The sequence below is a fragment of the Anser brachyrhynchus genome (genome assembly GCF_964034855.1).
Source record: "Anser brachyrhynchus genome assembly, chromosome: 26".
Taxonomy (NCBI): domain Eukaryota; kingdom Metazoa; phylum Chordata; class Aves; order Anseriformes; family Anatidae; genus Anser; species Anser brachyrhynchus.
The window spans coordinates 6941322-6965426 of record NC_137719.1 but is presented as its reverse complement, the minus strand read 5'-3'; the positions used below and the strand labels follow the sequence as shown (position 1 = coordinate 6965426).

The 24105-nt window shown below is 48.9% G+C and overlaps 1 protein-coding gene across 10 annotated transcripts in view; it reads left to right on the top strand.

Annotated features, from left to right (window-relative positions):
* Window positions 1–24105, top strand: part of LOC308182905 (ankyrin-1-like) — a 71600-nt gene that overhangs the window by 7818 nt on the left and 39677 nt on the right. For 2 of the 10 annotated variants that reach the window (XM_080568253.1, XM_080568247.1), the window contains exons 1-2: window positions 28–10031; window positions 10064–22849. The exons of the other annotated variants lie outside the window; for them this stretch is intronic. The gene's annotated coding sequence lies outside the window, so the exon portion shown is untranslated. Of the gene's footprint in view, window positions 1–27; window positions 10032–10063; window positions 22850–24105 lie in introns of those variants that run through there. 10 annotated transcript variants of the gene reach the window in all.

Below are 24105 nucleotides of genomic sequence, written 5' to 3'. Positions count from 1 at the left end.
AGTGGCACTGGGGCGAGCAGCCCTATATCCAGATGCCTATGCTTGTGGCAGTGGGTGCTGTTTGCGTTTGGGAGGAGGGGAGAGAACAGGGGGGCAGCCTGCTCCCTGTACAATTCCATGTGCATGCAGCATAAGGAACAGTCCCTGCCAAACAGAGGACAACTTTTGGGGCCAGGAGTCTGCTGTTTGCCCCAACAACTTAGGAAGGCAGCTAGAAAAAAGGTCGGTGGAGGGAGAGAGGAAGGGTTCGTCTGGGCAGCCAAAGAGTCTCACACAGCCCATTTCCAAGTCCTTTAATCATCTGCCAGTAACAGATTTGTTCTCTGAGATAACATTTCTGGCTTCTAGCTCCATGCAGTTTCCCAGAGTTGCTCTATATATGCATAGCGAAGGGGCCGGTGACCCTCACTCCTTTCTCCGGTGACGGAGTGGTCTCAGTGTCCACTTCATGCCCTGCTTCAACCAGAGCACCGAACCCAGGGTACGGTGGCCGCTCAAGGAGAGGGAGCGGTTTTGTGCAGGGGCTGAGAGCTCTGCTGCTGCTCAGGGCAGGCTGTTTGTGAGCGAGACGTGGGTCACCCCTCCCAGGAACAACATGCTGCTTGTTGTCAGTGAGTGTGCAGGCGGTCAGGAGCAAGAAGAGGTGTCTTTCCCCTCTGCTGACACTGAGGTGCAGGAGCCTTTGGTCTGCCGGTAGTTCCAAGCTGTAGCTTCTCTCTGGAAAGTTACTGCCATTTTTTTTCCTTGCTGCCAGCTTCCTGCAGGAGCAGGCAAGTGGCTAAGATAGCTTTGCTGCCCCTTGGAGATCTCTGGTTCTCACAGCAGGGCCTGATGTATGTGCTATACACCAATGCGGAGAGGCGGTGAGGAGAGAGGTGAAACCAAGGGTAATCCTGTATATACGTGAGAGGAGGTTGTGATACACGGGTGTCTTAGATGGACTTCTCCTCTGTATTTAGCAAAAGACTTGGTGACTTCCGTGTGTCCCCTGTGAGCAGGAGGCTTAAAGCAGAGCTCTGCTGCTTGGAGCATGTTGACAGCTGCTTCCGTGCAGTCCTGAGAAGTGTCCTGCTGAGGTGACAGGGACAGGCACTGATGACCAGCCCTCAGGCTTTTATTTTTCCTGCCACGCTGCTGGACAGTTGCCAGTTTAGGTTGTCTGGGCTAGTCCCGGACGCTGGAATTCCAATTTCATTCATGCCTGTTTCTGGTGAAGGCTCGCTCTGTGTGGCTTTGAGAAGACCATCCTATTCCTGCCCGCCTCACCCCCATCCCAGCACAGTGTACGTGTCTCAGTGATGGGCTGGGAGATCCAAAGATTCCGGTAAAGTGTCTGCACTTCCTCAGGTGGAAGGTCCTAGGGAGGGCACCTTCTTGCCAGCCCCTTGTGGGAGGCCTAAGTTGCACTTGCTGCCGGGACAGAGTGACAGAAAGAAGGGAGGTGGAGAAACACCGCTGGATAAACCCGAGGGCTCTGGTTCCCTGGGACGGAACAGACCTTGCAGCCATAAACAAGCCTCTTGCAGCATACTAGTCAGGATTGTCAGAGCATGAGGAGCGTGGATCAAGGTCTTCTTGGAGAATTGAGCGGGATTCTGGCACGCTGAGGAGAAGCTGATTTTAGCTACCCCTTCCTGAGTATTACGTCCAGGGAACACGCTCTGGCAAGGGAGACTGGCCTGCCGTTCAGCTTACTGCCTACAGTCAGGGCAGGCAGAGCCCCTGCTCGCCCCCACCCTGCTCCTCCTGGGACCAAAGCCGGGACAGGGATGCTTTCCACGTGAGGCTGAACGCCAGGCTGTCTGACCAGGAGGGCTCTGTGCCTGCCAAGAGCAGCTAATTGTGGAGAGAGCGGCGGACACATTCAGGACAGACTCGAAGTCTGCAGACAGCAGCTTGGAGCTTGGATATGGGGTTTTAGCTACAGTGCTGGCATGTCAAATGCTGCCTTCTTCAGTGGTAACTGTTTACTGCATGCGGGCTCACGGCTTTTTCCTGCAGGACTTCTTTTACTCTTCTACAGGGCAGCTTGTCTCTCATGTTGCCAGAGAGCTATAGAAGGGCTCTGCTTTGAAGAGCCACCAACCCAGGAGAGTTTGCTGTGGGGCAAGCTGTCTCTTCTTATCCCCAGCCCCCAAAAGCCTGAGTGCCTGTAGTGGTAGTGGTTTATTGTACAAGTCTCTGTTGGCACCAAGCTGAGGGCTACCAGAAAGCGTTGGAGTTTCTCGTTCTGTTTTGCAGCAACAGCTATGGGGGTCTCATCCGTGCTAGCCTGGATGTCTGGCTAGTGCCTTGTGAGTCTGTGTGGGGCTCGCCTAACGTCTGTGCAGAAGGCCTCTCTTCCAAAATACTCCTGCACTGGCCATCAGCATGGACCAAAAATGTTGTGTCACTGGGTCCTTCTGCTTCTCCACCTGTGCCTGCCATTTGTCTCTTGCTTTATCTCTATGCACATACAGGCTCCTGTGGGCAGAGGCTGCTTGTGTTCTGTGTTTGTACAGTGCAGCAGGTCAATGTCGTAATTTATGGCTGAGCCCACCATGCACTGCTGCAATTATTAGAGTTAATAGTAGGGCGTGACCTGTGATCCAGGGAGGTGCTAGCATGACACAAAGGAGATGATGGCCCCAGAACAAGTTTCTTCTCATCCCATGCAAGCTGATCCCTGTATCCTTCAGCATTTCCAGGTGTTTTTGTGTGGTCGTGTGTGTCCCTTGTATTGCACAAATTACCAGTTGCTGGTTGAATCCTACAAGACCATTGTGTCCTGTGATAGATATCTGGAGGTGGTGAGTTTAGTTATTTAAAGCTGTGTTGCCCCATACCCTTCTTCTTGGACCATAATTATAGTTGTTGCTTTTTAGTTTCCATGGAAATTTCTTGGCTTTTTTATTGAGTGTATGCAACGAGCTCAGCTGACCTTGCGTTGTCCATTTCCACGTCGTGTGCCTCTTGTTTGTCTCTCAGCACAGGGACAGTCCAGGTGTTATAATCTTTCCTGCTCCTCCAGTGTTCTCTGCCTCCACCATTTGTAACTCAGGTGGTGAGAGCTGGTGTTTGGTTTAATAGGGTGCATAAAGTATTTAAGCCATGGCAAAGGTGTCACCCACCTTTGCTCTCTGTGCAGCCTAACCACACTTGTGTTTTGGGCCAAGCTGCCATTGAACAGCTGGACATGTCCTGAGTAGTGGTGCTGATCTGTGTGCTCCACAGCATTGCTGGTCTGAGGATGGCCCTAGGATACCAGCTCTCAATAGTCTGTTCTGTCCCCACATCCAGCACAGGTGCTGAATTGTGAGGAATTGCGAGGTCTAGCATAATGTGTTGGTGGCTCTTCGGGGTGCTCTGCAGACAGCTAGGTGTGATGCCCATGAGCAGGAGATGGGAGTTGAATCACAGAAATTTGCTGCCATTAGAGAATTGGCCAAGCATCAACTGGAATGGCTTCTCGCTGTTCCTGCTGCAGTATCCTAGCTTCAATGCTCTGTGTGTTTTGTTTAGATGGCCAGCCCACAGGGGACCACGGCCACTGAGTTACAGCTTCTGGGCTGCATGTGGAGTCTCTGATGTGGTCAGCTGCACTGTCAGTAGGGCAGGTGGTGACAGATTGTAGCAGTGTCTCCGTTTTGGACCAGCTATCCGTCCTTATTTCATGGTTCTGGGAGATGCTGATGGTAAGGAACACCTCCTTCCTTTCATGGCAGGCATGGTGTGGTCAGGCTTCCACAGCAGTTGGGAAGCCTCCCCCTTGGAAGTCACACAGGGCAGTCGACAGATGCAGACCCTGCCTTTTGCAGGGTTGGTGGGGAGCAGCACAACACATTGTGAGCATGTGATGTCCTGGCACGGCTTGTGAGGCTGTCTGTAAATTGTTATCGTCAATACAGTGTTACTGAGTCGTTTTTGAGTTGTATGTGGCTTGTTGTGGTGATTATATCGTCGAGGTAGAGAACATACTGAATCCCTTTCCGGGAATTCTGGAAGCATTTGCCAAGCTCACCAGCCTGGTGGTTAGGAAGGGCCCAAAAGGTGTGACCTCATGCTGGGACCCAGGGTATTTGGCTCATCTTTGTTTCAAACATGCATCTAAAGCAACTTGCACCTGTACCAAGCGCGACAAGATGGATTGCTAGTGCCTGCAGTGCCTTGCAACCTGACAAGCTTTGAATGAGACTAATAAATAATAATAATAAAAAGCTAATACTTTTGTGACAGTTGTTCTTCCTACTGAAGTACACAAATTCTGGTACCAAATACAGCCAAATATCCAGTCAGGTCTGAAGAGTGGCAGACATTCATCTGAGGAGCACAAAGAGGCGGGTAAGAGCTGAACTCCTCAATCGGCACATGAGATTCATGGGGCCAGAACCTGGAACCTGTAAGACATCTGTAACAAGGGCGCTATGCAGCAAATACGGCCAACAGTACTTCAGTAAGATCAACAATTCTAATAATGTCCAAAGGCCCCCTCAGATGCACATATGAAAGTGGGTGCAGTCTCTGTGCTGCGCAGCTGGTGGCTAGCAGATTAAATAACAAGCTAACTAAAAGGTCAGAAGAAGGCAATTTCTATGGTAATTGCTATCAATGTTTAAATGATAAATTGTTAGTGTGAAAAATGTGATACATCTGCTCACTATGTTCAGAGCAAGTTTTGCTTGGGCATCTAAAGAACAGAGGACAGTGCCTGCACCGCTGTCTCAATTTACTACTTTTTTGTTTGTTTTGAGTAATGAGGAGCAGACCACTTCTTTTATCATTCCACTGCTGTCTAGTTCCTTTGGTTTGCAAGTGTCCAAGAGGAAAACGGTCTCTCGGTATGGATTTGTACAGCATCTCACCCAATGCCATCTCGAGTGCTGAAAGAAAATGTTTCCAAATAAGAAACTCTGCATAAAACTCCTCGCTTTTTTTCTAGTTGTCCATTTCCAGGATGCAAAACACATATCAGTCTATTGCATATTCGAATACATCCCAGCAGGAGTCAGAAGAAACTCCAAGCTGAGGTAGGTGAGGTGAACTGGGAGAGGGGCTCGATCCTGAATGGGCAGCTGTGAGAAGCTAGAGGTGATACGGAGGGTGCTAATTCTTTTGCATGAAAGAAATTCTGCATGTTTAGGAAATGTGGGAAATAGTTCAAGTCAAATAGGGTTTGGAACAGCAGCCACATGTTCAGTCAGACAGAGAAGCAATTACAGATGCTTTGTTAGTAGGACAACTGATCAGTCATACAGGGTGACCGTGCTTGTGCTTGTTGTGTCACAGGCCAAAGAGCTTACTCATCTCCTCTTCACTGATGAACTGTGTCAAGTGGAACCTAAGTCCAAGCGTAGGATCCCTGAGACTTAAAATCCAGACACCTCTGTCAGAGCTGTGCAAAAAGCACATGAGAAACTGGGGTGAGAGGTGGCTCCTGGAGTGCTGCAACAGAGAAGATGGTGAGGCAATCCTGTTCTCTGCTTGCCTGCCATCCTTCCCCAGGGCTGCCACTAACCAGCAGCCTTCAGCTTGTGCTGGCTTTAGAGAGGGAACAGAGTGCTGGACAAAGAAGGGCAAAGGAGTTCAGCAGACCTGGGCTGCAGACAGCTTAGAGCATCCCCAGGATAACTGTGCCCTCCTCCCGTGGGTGTCGGGCTTGGTGTAGTTGCTGGACTGGGCTACCTGGATTCTTGCATTCAGTGGCATTAGATCCTGCCAGATGTGTGAGGTGGCTGTCAGCCACACAGGGCTGTAGGGGCTGCTGGGTGCTGTGTTGGTGTCTAACCTGCAAGCTGGAGCTTGCCAGCAAGAGACGGGACCGTGTCACCTGCAGAGTCTTGGAGCACAGTGCTGCTTTATCTCTGTTCTGTGCCTGCTCCTAGAGCAGCCACTCCAGCTGCAACTTCTGCAGTCTCCAGCTGCAATTTTTTTTGTCTCCATCAGCCAAAACTATTCCTGCCTATCCTTGAATGGGCCTGGCAGTGGGGTTAAACAGTCAGCGCCACAGATGTTGAAGCAGGCAAAGTTGAGAGATTTTCCTAGCTGGTCATGCAGCCCAGCACTTGGATCTTGAGTCTGCTTCTGGTTGTGTCCCTGCTTCCTTGCCAATGGATGCTAGAAGCTTGTACGTATCTCTCACTGGGCATCCCTGCAGTAGTACCCTTTCTGCAAAGGTTGCCGTTGCAGAGAAGAGCATGAGATGGGAGTCCGGAGTCCTTGGCAGCTCTGGAAGGACAGGTGAGACACTGTGGGAGACCACTGGGGCAAAGTAGTCCCATTAGCTGACCCTGCACTGAGGAGCAGCAAGGAGGAGAAGCAGAGTCAGGAAAGGACGTTGAAGTACACAGATGCCATCTCACCTGAGGCAGCGTCAGGACAACAAGAGCGATGATTGTGTAGGCGTCTTCCCTAGAAAGTTGTCCAGCTGTTGGCGTGGCACAACACTGAAGAAGGCACCTTTAGAACTTTGTCATAGTTGTCCTAGGTGAGGCCGTCAGGACACCAGACGCCCCAGCCAGGCTCCAGCTACTGGCATCAGCTCTTTGCAGCCAGGATTGTGTGTCTGGACTCCAGTACTCTGGGTACGAGGCACATTTTCTGCAAAGGAATTGGTATCTGGTTTCTTCTGCCTGAAACTTGATGCTACTGTGCAGTGGCAGGGGGAAGGGGCATGGGATATCAGGACAGCCAAAACCTTTGAGGCTCTAAGAAGCCCTAGCTTTTACCACTCTGAATGTAACTGGCCGAGTGTGTAGACAAAGAATTAGACTGTGTTACTATGAATGGGCTCAGTCATTAGCCATCTAGCTATTACATAGGCTTTCAAAAGGATTTTGCAATTGAAAGGGCCATCTTAAATCTTTCTGTGTGTTGTGCGTGCTAGGTTCAAGGCAGCAGTGCAACGTTGAATCTTTTCTGCTATAAATGTCCAGTTCTTAAAGCTTTTTTGTATACACAGCTGCTGGCAGACTGGGGCAAAGCATGAGCTCCTTTACAGGTGATCCAGTGCACTGAGTGATGGAGCAGCTGTGGAGGATTTGCACCCACCACTGTCTGCCCGGTGTGCCAGCAAGGAATTGATTTGTGCGAGCAGAAGGTAACGGTGACCCTCCAAACTCCGTCAAGGTTGTTGGGGAAGCAAGTCCCATCAGGGTCTGGGGAGGATTACGTCAGCTGGCTGCACTGTCAGGAGATTCAGACCTCTGATTTGCAGAAGCTTAATAAATACTTAGTTCGTGTTTTATGCTGAGTTGGGAAGTACAGGGGCTGAGTGTGACAACGGCTTCCTCTGATGCTGTTTATCTGACCTGCCACTGGAGTATTGTATGAATGGAAATGCTGTCAGGATTAGAGAGGGCGTCAGTGCTACGCTGTATTGTGGTGCTCTGCCAGCTGAGGTCTGCAAGGGGACATTCTCCCCACAACCCACTAAGGTTTCCACTCCATCCCTCTCTGTGTCTCTCTCACACAGAGTCAGCAGGAAGAGGGGACGGTTTCAAACTCCCCTTTGGCTAAATTCTGTCTGATTTCACTCACTGCTGCTCACAGTCACCCTCCAGCATTTTTCCATTAGGCTGCAATGCAGCGTGCACTGGTTATAATGGGAGCATCTGTGCTCCCAGCATTTGTATTTTCTTTCCAGCGATTGCATTAAGTATGGGGGAGGGATGGCTGAGAATGGTGCATGGCATATTTATGTGGAGGAAGCAAAATGGCAATGCAGAAATTAGACTACTCTCAATGCTCCTTTACAGTAGAGAGGTTACAGGAGCTTGTGGCTGAGCACAGGATGCTGGAATGGACGCAAACCAAGACGTCTCTCATATGGCCCAGAACACATATTCAGAAGCAGTTCCTCTCTGGTGTTTACCTTTTTCTTCTTTCACTGTCCGCTTTTCCCTTTGCAGGATGTGGTGCCCAGGTAACCTGGTTTCTCAGATAATGAGAGCTAAAGTATGATAGATTGTGTTTGATTGGGAAGTTCGCCCCTTTCTCGGTAAACAATTGTCCACAAATACTAAAGGCAGTTTTAAGTGAAGAAGAGCTTGCACATTACTTAACTAGCAAGGCGTTTTAGAGCCGGTGCCTCTGTCCTTTGCTGACACTTCCAGACAAGAGGGAACTGCAGAGCTTGTGATGGGAGGGGGAGCAGCTGGCGTGTAGAACATGAGCAGAATATAAGCATCTGGATGAGAGGGATGTCAGGTCAGAACAGACCCTGCTGCTGCAGGGACTTGCTGGCAGCTAGAAGAGGCACAGAGAGGAAGCTGGTGCCATTCTGCACCGCTGCTCTGCAGGCTCTTAAATTATTCAGGTAATAATGGTATCCATATGTGCTTGGTGAACCCACCAGATATCAAGGTATTGGAATGAGGCAAGCAACGTTTAAAACCTTGCAGCATTCAGAAATCTGTTTCAGGAGCAAGCTCCTTCAGGCTGTGCCCTATGCTCAGCGCCCGGTCCCCTGCGCTGTGTGGAGCACCCCTGGTGCCTGCCCAAGCAGGGCAATTGCTGTGCACAGTGAGCGAGCCCTGCCCAGAGCAAGCGCCGTCAGGAGGATGTGAGGCAAAGGATGACGCCCCTTGTGACAGTCCTGTGCTTGATAGCATGTGGGGCTCGGTTAATTCATGGTAGGAAGCTGCTTCTGGTGTGCTGCAGCTGAGGTACAGCAAGCTAGATTTGAGCTCAAAGGAAAGCAGCTTTACAGAGAGCTAAATTTAGAAGTTTAGTCTGAGTTATGCTAATTTGTTTTAATTGTCTAAGTATGTCAAGGTTCTTCAGAAATATACCCTCTCTTTGCTGGCCTGGGAAGGTGCAGCTTCACTGGGGGCGTGATGGAAGGATAGGTCAAGGATTGCAGACATTACTGTGTTCCCTGTCCTACTTATTTCTCTGTAGCAGTCCTCACCTTCAGCTCTCAAAATGCCATGAGGTTAGGTTCTGAAAACGTTAGCCCTGGACTGGATAGACTAGCCTTGTTAAAATCTAAGATGTGTAGAGGGCAGCCTCCTGGACACAGGGAAGTTCCTGATACATCTCTATAAAGGGACTGCTCAGCATGGCAGGACTAACTGAAAATTCACATTTCCTTTCACAGCTGAACTATGTCATGTTTTGAGCCACAGTGCTGCAAACAGCAGCAAAATCCAAGCTCCCTTCCTATTTGCAAACCAAATTTTGCTGAGTGGCTGAAACATTAAGCCAGAGCCATATATTTCTTTGCAGGGGCTGCAAATGTAGGGGACTGTGTTAAATCTAGGGCTTCAGAATGTTGCAGCCTCAGTGAAAAATCTTCAGCAGAAACAAAGCAGCAGGTATTCACCGAAGTGTCTTGGGAGGTGGAGGGAGAGAATGCAGCAGCAGGAGAGCATTTAGGAAACAGACGAGATTTCTAAATTTATACGGGGATGAGGGAAGAGGGAGAGAGTGTGCGCATGTGTGTGTGTGTGTCTATGTGTCTGTGTCTGTCCAGGTCATTGAGAAGGCTCCTGTTAAAGCAAAAAGGTACTGCAGCAAAACAACAAGTAGAAATGATGGTTACAGTCATTTACTGCTTTGTGGTAACAGGACTTGTCAGGGCCTGCAGGATACGTTCATGTGTATATTATGGACCTCTTATATGGGAAATGCAGAGAACAGAGTGCTGAAATCCTTTGCAGAATATAAACTGTGTTAGATTTTTAACTCATCTGATAGTCCCTGCGAAGGACTAATAAATATTTCCACCTTTCTGCAGTGTAAGTTGTTCAGAAAACAAAGGCTTCCAGATAATCTACAGGAAAAACAGTGTACTCAGAGTCCATTTAGTTCTGTCATGATGCCATGCCTGGAAGGGGAGCACTGTGTCTTTCCCAGGACTTGCTGAGAACAGCACAAAGCAAAGAATAAGATAAATGTTATGAGAGTGTGCTGTTTTGGTGGGTGACATAGGTGTGGGGTGAGTTGAGGACAGTTTCAGCTTTAACAGTGTGCTCCCTGGTTTGCACCGAGCACCTCCGAGCACATGAAAGAGGCTGCCCCTTCCCGTGGATGGCTCTGTGAACACCCTGCAGGTATCTTGGATGGCTCTGTGAACACCCTGCAGGTATCTCGCTGCGGTCTGTGGGCAGCAAAGGCACTAGGCTGTCAGTGTGACTGCCCCATCTAGATCTTGTTCCAGCTCTGCCCCCCTGTCGTCTGGCATATTCGTGGACCCTGAGGCAGTACAGATGCTTGGCATCCTAGTGCACTGGATGGAGTACACTCTGAGGGTCTGTCACCTATTTTAAACAACAATCTGGGAAAGAGAAGAGGGCAGTGTCTGTGCCATCACCTCTCAGCGAGTAAGCCGTCTACCTGGTGCTCTGACTGAACCAGCCTGTGCTCACACAGAGCCTCAGAGCCTTGCCTTGGGCAAGTGTTGTGGGAAATGCTGTGCTAGACGTTCTAGGCATTTGACCCTTCCATCTCCAAACGTGCTGCAATCAAACTCAACGTCTTCTAAGACACTTCTTCAGCTCGCTCTCCCTCCTCTGTCCCCAGCGGAGGGCTTTGCCTCTCACGCTTGAGCACCGTGTCCTGGTGCACACACATTCCTCTGTTCAGAGAGAGTGGCTCTGCTGAGCAGTAGGTGCTAATTTCTTCAATAGCCTAGCTCTGTGTTGTCACTTGCAGCGTAATTTTTGTTAATGGCACTCGGAGACCTTGAAGTCTCTTGTGCAAATAGAGAGGTCCTGGGTAATGCCAAAATGCATATGCCATCAACCCGATAGCTGCTGTCATCTAGCAGTCTTCTGGGTAAAGTGCTCGTGAGGTCCTTGTGGAGAGGTTGTCATGCTGCTTCCTGAAACATGTCTTGGCTGCACTGCTGGAGCTACTTGTCAGCTCTGCTGCACAGCTGGCTTCTGATTTAGGAGTTTGCAAAGAAAGAGTTTGTTATGCTGGTGCTATGGATGGACATTGAAAGTCACTGGCTTTGTTACTGGAACTGAAGAATCTGAAACAAGCGATTCCCTTTTGCTCTGTAGTTCTCTATAATCTTGCAAAAACAAAGTTAAGCTGGTGTTACCAGTGCATGGAAAGTTTCAGAAACTACCATCCTTTCCAACACCTTGTATTAGTTGGCTGGGAGAAGAATCTTACCATGCAACACAGCAAGACTGTGAAACTGTATTGCAGCACAAGGCAAATTCTTACAAGGCAGTTGTTGCTCTTTTTGCAGGTGTCACACAAGCTGTAGGGATGGAGCAAAGAAATGGGTGCTTTGGGCTGTATCTTTCTTCCAGCAGATAGTATCTGCCAGAGCTTTAGGCAGAGATGAGATAGATGCCAACTGAGCTGTTTCTTGCATTCCTCTGCATGGGGAGGGAGGGGAAGGAGTAAAACGGGTCTGCCTGGGAATCAGCTCTACTCTGTTGATGACTGCTATGAGCTTTTACTCAGCTTTGTGCTGTATTTGTTACAGCTTGTGCTGTAATTGCATGCATGCCTCTTCCATTTCTAGGTTCTTACTCTGATATTTGAATCAATAATATTCTTCTGAAAATGACTTCCATGGTTTTGCTTACAGGAGTAAATAATGTATTTTTAAATAAGATGCTAAACTTCAATAATCCTATTTCTATGGCTTGGAAATCTCTGCATGGAGTTCCTTTTCAGCTCTTTCTCTCCCCCCCCCCCGCCTTCATTTGCCTTGTGGTGGATGAAAGTGCTCAAGTTGGCGGTGGGCTTGGGGAGTGGTGTGTGTGGGATGGTGATGTGCTAGGGAGCTCTCAGCAAGGGAAAACTTACCTAATTGGCTTTTGATGTTCGACTTGCTTTCCCTGTAGTGGGGAGGGTTATGGTTCCACTTCCTCCATCTTTAATGCTGAAACAGAAGTTACATCTGTGGGTCAGTGTCTTTGGCATGGCAGTATTTCAGCTCTCGAGCAAGAGATGACTGCACAGAGTCTGTATTTGGCCTTGCAGGCTATAATTTTCTAGGCTCTTCCCTTCTTCAGATCCTTTTCTGGCAGAATTAGCTCAGCTCACAGGGACAGCAGATCTGGTCCAAGCAAGAATTGCTCGGTGAAGCGTGGCATGGCAGCTCTCTTCATGCGCAGGTTGGACGTGCCACTGAATTGATGCATAGCAATGTGCTCCTGTTAAAGAGTAACATGATGGTCAGCAGGCTCACCCCTTTCTGTACATACTAGGAAAATGCTTCCTGTCAAGACTGCTGTCAAATGGCTGCTGTGCTGAGATTGCAGTAAGAGGAGCTGCAGTATCACAGGACAAAAGTATATAATATCTGCTGCCCATCAGTAATGTATCAGCAAAACTTCTCACAACTTGTGAACTCATCCCTGTCAATGGTGAGATACGCCTCAGACCTGCCAGAGGAGTGCTCCGTGGCCAGCAGTAGCACAAGACATAAACAAATTCACCCTCTCCCTGTCCAAAATGTGAGGCAGCAGTGTTCAATGCCTCCTGACAACATAGCAGCAGGGATCAGCAGCACCTCCACAGGGGGACTCCCGACACACTGCATAGCACCACCATCAGCAGCAGCAGAGAGGACAGTGGTTCTGCCTTTCTTGTACTGCCCAGACATGGTGGGTAAGTTGCAGACACTGGGGCAAAGGAGCTGGCATCTTTCACTAATTCACTTTGCTTGAAAGTCATGCTTTGGAGCTGAGAGTACTGTGAGGATGCACAGAGCAAGCTGAGCCAGAGGCTATGCTCACCGCTGCTGTAGTGAAGCAACTTCCTTATGGAGTTGGGAGATCAGGTCCATTCACTGGGAAGGGGCATTGCACATTAGGTATTGTAGTCTGCATAGACTTCATCTCTGCGGAGGTGTTTTGCCCATTTGCTGGAAATAAATGCAGTGTTGTATACAGAGAAAGACAAAGGAGAGTGCCCAGTAATATCACACGAACCTGTAGTTTGTTCTTGACAGAAAGAATCTATTGCAACCTACTGTGAGAAGAAAAGGAGCTCAGCAGATGAGGAAGCTTCAGAATTTCCTTCATTGTTCGTGTGAGATTTCTGGGGAAACAAACAAACAGACAAACAAAAAACAACAACAAAGCAACTAATGTGCTTTTTGTCCTCTTTCTGGAGCTGCAACCACTGCAGTTATTAGCTTCCTGCCCTCCAGCTGTTTGCTCTTTACTGCCAACTGCTGAGCTTTGCCAGCAGGTCACCAGGATAATGCTAGGCTTATTTAGTGAGGAAAGGTACCTCGAAAATATGCATAAATCATGCTTATGTTTAAATTAAGAGAGATATATGACATGCCAGTGATGTGATTAGGAGCTGGCAGGAAACAGTAGAGACTTCTGGGGTTGGGTGCCCAACCATGAAAATAAGGACCTAGCTTTGGCTGTGGCTTTGAAGATCAGTATGAGCAAACACGCATACAAACTTGTTGCTTGGAGGACATCATGCCTCTCAAGAGGTACTAAGGGTTGCAGAGAGGTAGGAGAACAGGCTACAGAGCTGGAGGCTTCCAGCTGGACCGGGTTCCAAAACATGGTCAGCAGCTAATGCAGCAAAGCAGCTGTAATGAGACCATTGTGCTGTTATGTCTGCCACAGTGCTTTGGCATCCTGGCCGAAATGTGCTTCCCAGTCTCCATCCGTGGGCAGGTGAAAATGGGTCCTCTTTTGAAAAGAACTTGAGGAAGCCAACAGAGGAGATAATCAATAGGATTTTCTTTACTATTTAATTAAATTCACAGGCACGCACAGCCAGAGTATTCAATGTAAAATAGGTACTTAGACTCCCCCCATACTCCATGAAGTTAAAAGGAGGAAATCTAAAGGTTTTAGGTTGACCTGCCTTTGTGAGCCTTGTAGCCAGCATCTCTTATAGTTGCTGTCAGAGATCCTGTGATGTTTGTGTGTGTGTGGACTGACTCCTTTGTCCTGCCAAAATCCTTCTCAAGCAATTGCATTCTGCTTTCTTCAGTTCCTTGGTTCCTTGAGTTCTCCTTAGCATTTCTGTGGTCTGCTAAAGGCTGCCTTCTCTTACACCGGTTATGGGCACATTGGTTTAGCGGAGGGTGAACAAACGTAGGGAAAACTTTGCAGTTGTGGAGCAGGCTGTGGGCTGAGTCATCAAAATGAAAGCGGTGGAAATGGAAGAGTGCAGGACACAGATGTTATCTCTGTAGGAGATTAGGTTTCTGTCTTTCGTGTTGCAAAGCATATTCTGTTAGAAGTCTAGCATAAAAAACGCTGAAATAAATAAAATCGTCCTCTGTGCCCCCACATTTCAAGGCTTCTTGGATTGTACTGAGCCACCATAACCTGCTAGTTGAGCAAGGGCACATGGGGTGCAGGGGCTAGTGCCTAAAATTTCCTGGCACTGACAGCACTGGTTTCATGCAAAGACCCAGGTGATCCTAGTGGTAAGTGCTACAAGGGTGTTCATCTCTGAAGGTACGCAAAATTGTGCAGTCCTTTTTGAGCTTCGAGGTGCCCTTGCAGTGCAGGGGATCTCTGAGAGCTGCTGGAGAGGGGATCAAACTGCCTGCTTCTCTTGTGGTTTGCACAGCCTATTTGTCATGTGGAATTACTTCCTCCTCCTCCGCCTGTGATGCAGCGGGAGACGGGGACAGCATTATGCCGCATGTTAGCGGGCTCTGCTGGTGCTTCCCTGGCCTGTAGAAGCCCCAGCAGGTTCCCCAGCTGCTCTGCGGCCGCTATTCCGTGCGCTCAGCTCCCAGCGCTTGCTGCCGGCACCGGTAGCCGGGAGTAACAGCATCTTATTTTTGAATCATTTAGGGGGGGATTTTTTATTAATAACCCAAATTACCCCGTGAAACTGCAGCTTCTCTGATGTTAAATATTAAAGTCCACGAAGTGGGTGAGCCGGCGCAGGGAACAGCACGCTGGTGACAACTGGCACTGGTGGGGCTGCCGGGGCGCATCCATCCTCCCTCGGCGGAGAGCCCTGCGTTGTCAGGGCAGCCAGGTGCTCCCCCACACAGCTCCCCGTCTTCCCGACGGCATTTTGCATGCTTTAAACAGATCCGCGCATCAAAGGCCGGCAGATCCTCTCTCTGGCGTTGCCATGGCAGCAGCAGCTGAGAGGATTTGGATGTTTCTGGGGCGGGATCGCGTTGCTGGGTGCGCTGGGGCAGAAGAGGGCTGCTGTCCGTGCACCTGCATCCCTGTCCTCACAGACACGAGCGTGCACGGAGCCTTCTCACTGTGTAAGGGGCCACTCTGCCTTGGCTTAGGGGTGCTGTGATACCTCCAAACGGCCCACCTCAGCTCCCTGCAGTCTGGGAGAGAAGAATGCTGTGCCACGTGCGAAGTAGGTCGGCTGAATACACCCTCAGAAATGCTTCTCTCCGCTGGCTCTCCGGGAGCAGAGACGTCTGCCTCAGGAGCTGGCCCTGCAGGTGCTTAACGCTGTTACAGCGCGGCTGCCCTCTGGGTGCCTTCCTCAGGGCCTTCCTCCGTGCCTTGCAGCTCCACACGTGCTGGTGCAGGGGATTTCCAGGGGTGGGCACAAAGCTGAGCTTTGAACACTGTGGAAAATACGACACTGGTCTGGGCAGCATGCTGCAGCAGCATGATCCAGGGGTCTGCTGCTGGGCCTCAACGTTAGTCTATTGAGCTGTGTTTCATTAGCAGAGTGCCTAATCCTCCTTACCAGGTGCTGCAATTGCACCCAGGAATTCAGCGCTCCCTTGTGAACACTTCTCTCTCGGGTGCTCCTGGCCTCTCCAGCCGATGTCTGCTGAGGGGGCAGGAACACATACGTGACTTATTCTGATGCACCCGTAGCAAATGTTCTTTGGATAACAATGGCTGGCACTCAGAAACAGCTGGCTGGTGTGGTGGAGGAAATCGGGTAATTTCAGTCACCCGGCCTGCTGCAATGCTGCTGCAGTTTAGGCAGCCAGCTGTTGGGCCAGTGGCCTCAGTGCTGTTGGACACTGCATTCTTGGGGAGATTATGAGATGGTGGTAGTATACTGTAACATGGTTTGTGGTGGGTGTGTTATCATTGTCAAGTTTCTTTGCAATCATCTGAATTAATTGCAAACTCGTCTGCAACCAAAGATGCTTTCTGTTTTCATTGCCTCTAAGTGCACAGTATTCTCTGCTTCCCCTAGGCTAGGCTAGGCTCCCTGTTGGGGCTGGGGACCCAGTGCTCCTCCAGGCATGGACATTCCAACAGATGATATGTATTTTCTCTGTAGTATCTCCAAAAAATGCTCTTGGATTGCAGAAGCACTTCTGTTGCCCATCTCTGAGAATCAAGTGACATTCCTGTCTCCAGAGGGCTTCCGTAACACTAGCTGTGGCCTGTTAAAGAGGCTCGCCTTAGGGCGTAACTGGACTTTTTCAAGAGTAATTTCCTGCAGAAGGTCTAACTGAGAACCTGGGCTATGTCTGCTCTGTGCATGCAGGATCCTCTCTCAGGAGCACCATATTGTAGTGTGTTGCAGTATTTTCCCAGGCTGAATTTACTTTCTCATAGTTCTGACCTGCATCTTCAGGTACAAGACAGAAGAGCTGGGATGCACATCAAAAAAGTCAGAAGGCAGACAAAAGGATGCTGTTGACGAGTGGAGCAAAGACCATGGAATTCATTATAATAAATTCCATTTTCTCTTTGTGCATTTACCCTGAAGTAACTCTGTGCTGAGTCTGCTGTCAGGCTGCGGGAGACCTGTGGGAGAACAAAACCTGATTTGTTCTGCAGCGTGGAATCACAGGAGCTCTTTGGTGTTCTCTGCTGCCTCCTGGGTGGGGACTTACCAGTGCCTCTTCCCTAAAATCTGCCCGGTCCTCTTCTGCAATGCAGAGCTGGATGCTGGATGGTGAACAAAGCCTGCCATTCACTGCTGACCTGCACGCATTTTCCAGAGTTTAGAGCAGGGTAAACTGATCCAGAAACCATCATTCTCTCGGCCTGTTTTTTCTCCCTTTCATTTCTCACCTGTGCTTTAGTTCCCTTTCTGTAAAATGGGGGTAGCTGGGGGAACATGTTCAGTCTGGCCTACTCCACTGGCTCAGGAGAGGGTTAAAAGGAGCACGTGTGTGACATCCTTGCTGACCACCCTGCATGGGGTCTCCTTCACTCACAGGTGTGTTGGGGGGTCTCAGTGTGGGCTGCAGGCCAGCGACATCGGGAGCAGCTCTTGCCTTCCTGAGAGCAGCCCGCTCCCCGTGCCGGTGATGGCAGCATCTCGCCACTGGGAGAGCAGTGAGGGGGAACAAGCAGCTGGCTTCAGGCTACCTCCTGCATTTCTGCTAGGTCCTTGCTGCTACCCTGCACCCACCTGGGCAAGCAAACCTTTTGCGCTTGGTGGAGCAATTGGAAGGGTCTTGGTACTGATACTCCTGGAGGCCAACTTTGCCTCTGGAGATGCTGAATTAGACTTGCTGCATGTCTCATCCGGGGGAATTTCCAGCAAGCATGACTCCGAGAGCCAAGCCTGCTATCCTGAACTACCCACAGCATGGAGACTTCGGGACACATCCTGGTCTGTCTGATGCACGATCTGTCTGAAATAAATCCCAAGAGGTGTGAATCCTTCCTGGGATAGCCAGGAGGGATGTGGACAAAGGCAGTGTGCCCAGAAATCTGTATGTGTATTTCTATAGGCACTTTAGGCTGCAGAGCAAATATGAACAGTGGGGAAGCTGCCTTGGGAAAGGCTACAGAGGGGTTGTCTTTGCAGAGAAGGGTTTTGTGAGTTTGCACATGGTGAGAGAAACTGGTTATGTGGGAGCTCTGTGACTTCCAAACAAGAGTTGAGGCTCATAGGGTGTGGGTTTGTGGGAGACATTTTGGAAAAGAGCTGTCTGTGGCACATGGGGGCCAGCAGCGGTGTGGATACCTGAGTGCTGCAGCACAGAGGTCCAGCCTTCCCGGTGCTGCGGCTCTTGTTACACTGAGATGTAGGTAAATGAGTCATCGTGAAGCTGTTGCAAATATAACAGGGCTGGTTCCCGGCTGCTGTGCTGCAGAGTGCACAGCTGATGTGCCCAGTGGCAGGACAGTTTTGTCTGTACCTGTGCTGTGGTAATGGTGACTGCTAGAGGCTTCATCCAACTGGGAGGTTTTGAGCTGCAGGTGTGTGGTGGGCACCTTTAAGAGCAGAGATGGAGGGTGTATGGTTTGTTCAGATCCCATGCTCCAGAGGAGGATTCATCTAGCCCATGAAGAGGAGCAGTTGCACCGATGTTCTGCAGGTGGCAGGGGAAGTTCTCTTCCAGCAGCAAACACTTGCACATCTCTGGTAAGGTAGCTGACAGAGCTTTGAGGGGCAAAGTTTTACTGCTGAGGCCAGGGAAAAGTGCTGATACTGCAGGCGTTCATTGAGAAATGTCCACGGGGAGAAATAAAATATTTGATCTCCTTCACTTTTAGAACAATGGTGAGACTCTCATTAGCTCTGTTAGGTCAGTGGAGCTCTGTCCTCACTCTTATTCTACAGAATTGCTCCCTTTCCAAAGTAGTGTATGAGCGAGTATTTCTGGGACTCTGGGACTCTGCTTCTCTCATCCAGAGGCATCTTATGTAATTGAATTAGACCTTAGGAAAAGCTACTGTGAGATGAAATCATCCTAAATGCTGATCAGTGAGAACAGAGCTGTGGGCATACAACAGAAATGTGCACATCTCTTCTGAATCATTCATTAATTACCCTTAAATGGAATTCATGAGGTTCAGGATTTCAAGTGTTTTTTCTGCAGATCTGCCAAATTGTTCTTCAGAGCATTGCAGTGACTGGAGAAAGGTGCAGGCTGTTGTACTGTGAGCAGGGTGCTCTGGTGTGGGCTGTTGTCCTTGCTGTAACGTTCAGACCATGTTGTCCAGGCCTGTCAAGGGTGTTCAGGAAATGAATGAATCAACGGTATCCGGAACAGCTAGACAGTCATGCAAGGGGATCAGCAAAGGGATAGGTTTCTAACGTCTTGGATGTCTGTATGGGACTCTGGTAAGGAGCAGGAGCATGCAGCTGCACCCCAGACCTCAGGGAAGCCATGCACCTTGCCTGCGGAGACGCAGCTGACTCCTATGGCTGCTAATTGCTAGGTGTGTAATCCATAATCCGTAGGTGTATGGGGCCGAGCATGAAAATTTTTCCAACTGCTTCCTTTGTTTGCAACTTCCTGTGATGTTTTAAAACATGGCCTTAAGCTCAGATATTTACATATGAAGTGCTTCATATATTATAGTTTGGGAAACAGGAAAAAACAATGGTTTACCACCTTCTTCCCTCTCAGAAGTCCCATTAAGATAGATTCATGCTGTATTATCTCTAGATACATCACAGGCTGGCTGCTGGGAAGGGGGACTGCCCATGTAGGGCAGCTCTGTGCCAGGATGAGCATGCTAATCTTGCCACAGTCCCTTTAGACATCACCTTTAGAAGGAAGAGAAGTGACCTTGTGAGTGTGGAGGTTGCTTTTGAAGGAACATGAGGCTCTGAGAACCTGGGAGAAGAGTTAACGATTCTTTTTTCCTTTCGTTTTACATGGGAACCAGAAGAGCAGGGACAAGTCCTGCTCTGTGAGCTGCTGCAGTACAAATATTTCACCATAACCTCAATGGCCCTCCCTGAACAATCCCCACGAGCAAATTAGTGACAAACAGATTTTGCTAACACTTTATAGTTTTTGCAGATATTCTTGGCAATGCCTATTACGGACTTTGTTGTTGATGGCACAACCCAGTCAATATTGCTCATCCAGCTCCCAGGAGGGGGGTGTCTAAAGACCCAGATCAATTAGAGAGATGCAGAGAATGGAGGTTTCCCATGACTCATTTTTCTGTGATTATACTTTGACTCGGTAACCACCACTTCGTGGTAACCTGCAGCACAGCACTGCCACTGTCACAGATGTTGCCTACAGATGGCTGGTATACACGTAATTCCACCAATTTTCTTGCTGATCCTCATTTTATTTTTGCCCAGTTGCACTCCATGTCTGTCCAGAGAAAAAAGCTGAACAAATTTCAGCTGACTGTGGTGTGAATACTGACTGGAATTAATTTAAATTTTGGTGCAAGCCTTCCTGCCTTGTTGCTGATATTTGAGCCCTTCCTCAAACTCTAGAGAATTTATGTGTCAAATCACAGGTGTACAGCTTGTTTTGTTTCTTGCTGTGAATATTAAATGGAGACTTCTTCCACTCCTCCACTCTCCCCTGTGAGCTCTGTGCAGATCCCTGGACACCTGTCAAGCCACCGCAGAAGCAGGTGACAGGACTGAATACACCACAGAGTGCCTGGTGGTCAAAGGTTTTTCTTGCTGGTACAAGCTCAGAAGAAAATAATTTGAGAAATCAAAAGGGAAGAGATTTACAGGAATGGTTTATACCTCCTGTCAAATTGCTTGAGCTGACGCGGCTGAGCAAGAAGATCTTGGTGCAGACCATGGCATCCAGGTACACTGCAGACCTCAAAGACCAAGTAACTGCTGAGAGTAAATGTGCAGCGAAAGGTCTTGCTTTCCCCCTCAATGCTTAGCAGCAGTGCAGAAAATCTCTCTGCAAAAGTAGCGGAGTGCAGCTTGCCAGGTAGGGACTGTGCGTTCATCTGCTCTCACAGGATGTCAGTCTGCGCTGCCTCCAGGCATGCACTACAGCCAAATGCTGGATCTCTCTCAATCTTGAGATCCCCAAATAGGCGTAACACTTAGGTGTCTGCGTGGATCTGTAATCTCGCAGTTATAGCAGGGTCAGTGGATCCAGTAGGATCAATAGCTGGGCTTGATTAGCTGCAGCTAATATGGGTCTTGTTGTATCTTTCAGATTGGTACCTGCCTAAGTGAAAGCAGAGACTTGCACCATAAGCAGTAATTAAGAAGTGATTTGCCCTTGGCCCCTGTAGTGGGCATAATGCTAAACTGACTTCCCAGAGCTGGGATTTTTTAGGTTCAGGCTGAGTTAGGTGGTACTCTTTGCTCTCTAGAACTGTCCGGTCTCTAGCAGGGGGGAAAAAAATGACGCCGGTGGATGTTAATCCTTTGGTCCTTTGGGCAAGGTGTCTTCTGGTCTAGTGGATGAGGGAGCTGAACACAGAAGTTGCTGAACACTTTCCATCTGAGAAATATTCTCCTTTGCAGCCAGGATAGCGCGTGGTCCATGAGTATTCCTTTTCTGTGAATGAGTATAAATAAGATAAATTGGTGTGATAAAATTTTCAGTTGCATTGCCTGGCTCATCCAAATGAGGAGCAAAAAGAACACCTTATGACTCATACCGTGAGATGCCAAAGGGGTACATGCAATGAAGCTTTCTGTCTGCTCGGTATCAGTGTAGTGAGGGAGAGGGACAAGGGCTGTGTAACCTTCCTGATTTCAGGCTTAGACTGTTACCTCTCCAAGAACTAAACTGTGGTTATAATGGCAATAGGCAGTTATCTCTTGGAGTGAGACAGCAGTCTGCTTCATCTCTGAAATCATGCCTTTGGAGGCAACTGTGCATTGTTCAAGAAACTTAACGTGAAGAAGATCTTTTCAATTTAAATTTCTGTATTTCCATTGTGAATCCCACAGCTCAAACAGTTCTGAACCGATGGAAAACAATGAAAGGGTTTCTTAGATCAGGGGTATAATGGGGAGAGATTTCCTATGCCTATTAGCTGCTGAGCTTTGCAAACCCAGTCCGTTGGTTTTCTTGCGGTTTTTCATCTGTCCCCTGCTTCTGGGTACCGGTTTTTAGACTGATTTGGGGACAAGTATTTGTAAACTGGCCTCCCCCCCCCCTCCCCAGCGCTGCTTGTTCTCTCTCTCTCACACACACACGAAGGGATGGAGAGGCAACCAGTGTGAGAGCAAGGCCTGGAAAATCTGTGCATAGCAAATCATTGTCCCTCTTCCACCACATAACATTGCATAGTTCCTCCTCTGATAGAAAGCTGAAGAGCAGGTGTCAGTGTGGACCTTCCATGTCCTTCCTCTGGCTCATGACTGATGATTCCAGCACTGTGGAAGCTGAGGAATTGGCCGTCTGAGAGGTGAGGCACCAGCAGCTCCCATGGACTTTCTGTGAAATTACGTATCACCGTGCCAGAAACAACAAATGCCATGGGGAAGCAAGTCTCAGCCTTGCTGTGCTCCGAGGACTGCCTGCTCTGAACATCAGAGTGCCTAGCTCAGCACTGCAGAGCGCCGTTATCTGCTTATTTGTGCTGGTATCACGACTATTCTCTCTTAACAGGAGGAAGCAGCCTGACAGTGGCGCTGATTCTCATCACAACTCTGCTTGCGTGAAGCTGGGTACCTTCCATTACCTACAGCTGGGCAGCAGTAGCAGAATTGCTAAGGATTTAAATTATTCATCTGCTGCTGCTGACTCAGCTTTAAAATTGCATTCTTGTTGCCTAAGGTAACAGCTCGTTACGGGAACCAGGGAGCCCGGCTGCTCCGTGGGCTCTCAGCAGGGGACAGGAGCGCTGGGAGCGCTGTCTCTGTAGGAGGCAGGGGACGTGCAGCAGGGTGAACCCTGGCACACCCTTGTCCTTGCTCCAGGAGGGCGCAGCAAGAGAGGAGCAGCTCCCTTCCGCAACTTCAGCCCTGGACCTGTGCTGGCATTGTTTCTCAAACTGCTGCATGCAGAAAAGGCTGTACCTCATTCTCTGAGCAAAAGCAGCATGCAGTTTTCTCCAAGCATCGAAGCCCACTGTTGAAGAGAGGTATTTACTCTTCCCCACGGCAATGTGTTTAAGACGCTCTGCTGTCTGACGCACTCCCTGTTCCCTTATATGAAAGGAAAAAAACAGCTGAGGACGGACTGGCAGCAGCCTCTGGTGCCTGGAGATCACTTCTCTGGTTACATGGAAGATAACAAGGCAGAGGAAGGAGCCTTGCATTCCTTCACAGCTACATCATAGTGCAGCTGAAGAGCTTCTCCAAAGACTCTCAGGGAAAGGTCAGTGGCAGGACTTTGTATCTTGAAAAAAAAGAACACAGAAAACCCTCTGTATGTGAAGGAGTAGTTATCTATAGAGATCTCATCCTCCTAGTTGCTGACAGGGTGCTTCCCTCCACCCCACCTCTGTCTGCATTTGGTGCTGGAATTTAATCTTAGGTATAAACCTGTAATGCGCTAGGACTGCTGTGTGCTGTCACAGGAGCTGTCTCAGGACCAGAGAGGGAGAAATTATTTTCCCTGTGTATGACATATTACAACATCAGGGGAGCAGCACTTAAGACAATACTGGAACCCTGGCTGGTAAAAAATCCCCTGAAGCCCATGGGGGTGCACAGAGTGGCACAAAGGGGAGTTGGCAGCTATTATTCGCTGTAACTCTCAGCTGCTTTTTCTCAACGTGGGTTTGCTCTTTCTTAGGGAGTGTTTCTGTTGTGTCCTTTGTAAATCTTTTCCTTTTTCAGAGCTCTGACTGAGCTCTGCATTAGCTCTTGTGGGGGCAACACAGCTATGACTTGTACAATCTCAGAGGCCTTTAAGGAGATATTTATATACTTAGATGTCACTAAGGAGAAGGCGTGGTGTAAAATCCTAAGGAATAAGCAATCTGGCCAATCTCAGTTCATGGTCTGAAGACAGGTAAGTGTTAAGGAATTGCCTGAGACCTTAGTCTCTTCAAGTGTTTTCATAGAAATGAAAGGAACTCTTGGGATTAAGTGCTATTTGTTTATTAGAGCTGTATTCATTAATTTTCAGGCTCTTCTGGGCTCTGATTTCTCAGGCGGGATTGTGCCCATACTTCTGTTTTCTCCAGAAGTGCTAGCTGTGTCGAAGATGTTACTGTTAGGTGTAACAGGCAAGATGACAGTGACGGAATGCTAGTAAAGCGAGTTGCTCAAGAGTATTAGTTTTCAGAACTGATGCATGCAACTCGCCTGTCTGCGAACATATAGGGAGAACCTCAGAAATTCCTCAGCTGCGGTGGTAATGAGTGAGGTGAGACCTCGTAGATGGATCAGTGTGAAGTGTTCAGAAGAGTATGATTAATGAGTGACTGCAATTGATGTAGCAAAGAGTTCTAAGTTTTAAGTGTCTCTAAGTTCCCGTAGAGATGGAGCCTGCACCGGCTCTACAACCAGCTGACAAAATAAATGGTTATCAGTGTATGGCACGCTTCAAGGCAAACTGCTGTGCTCTTCCCCTTCTTCAGGGCAGGGAGTGAGCAGGCATGTGCCTGCCACCTCTCAGGATACCGC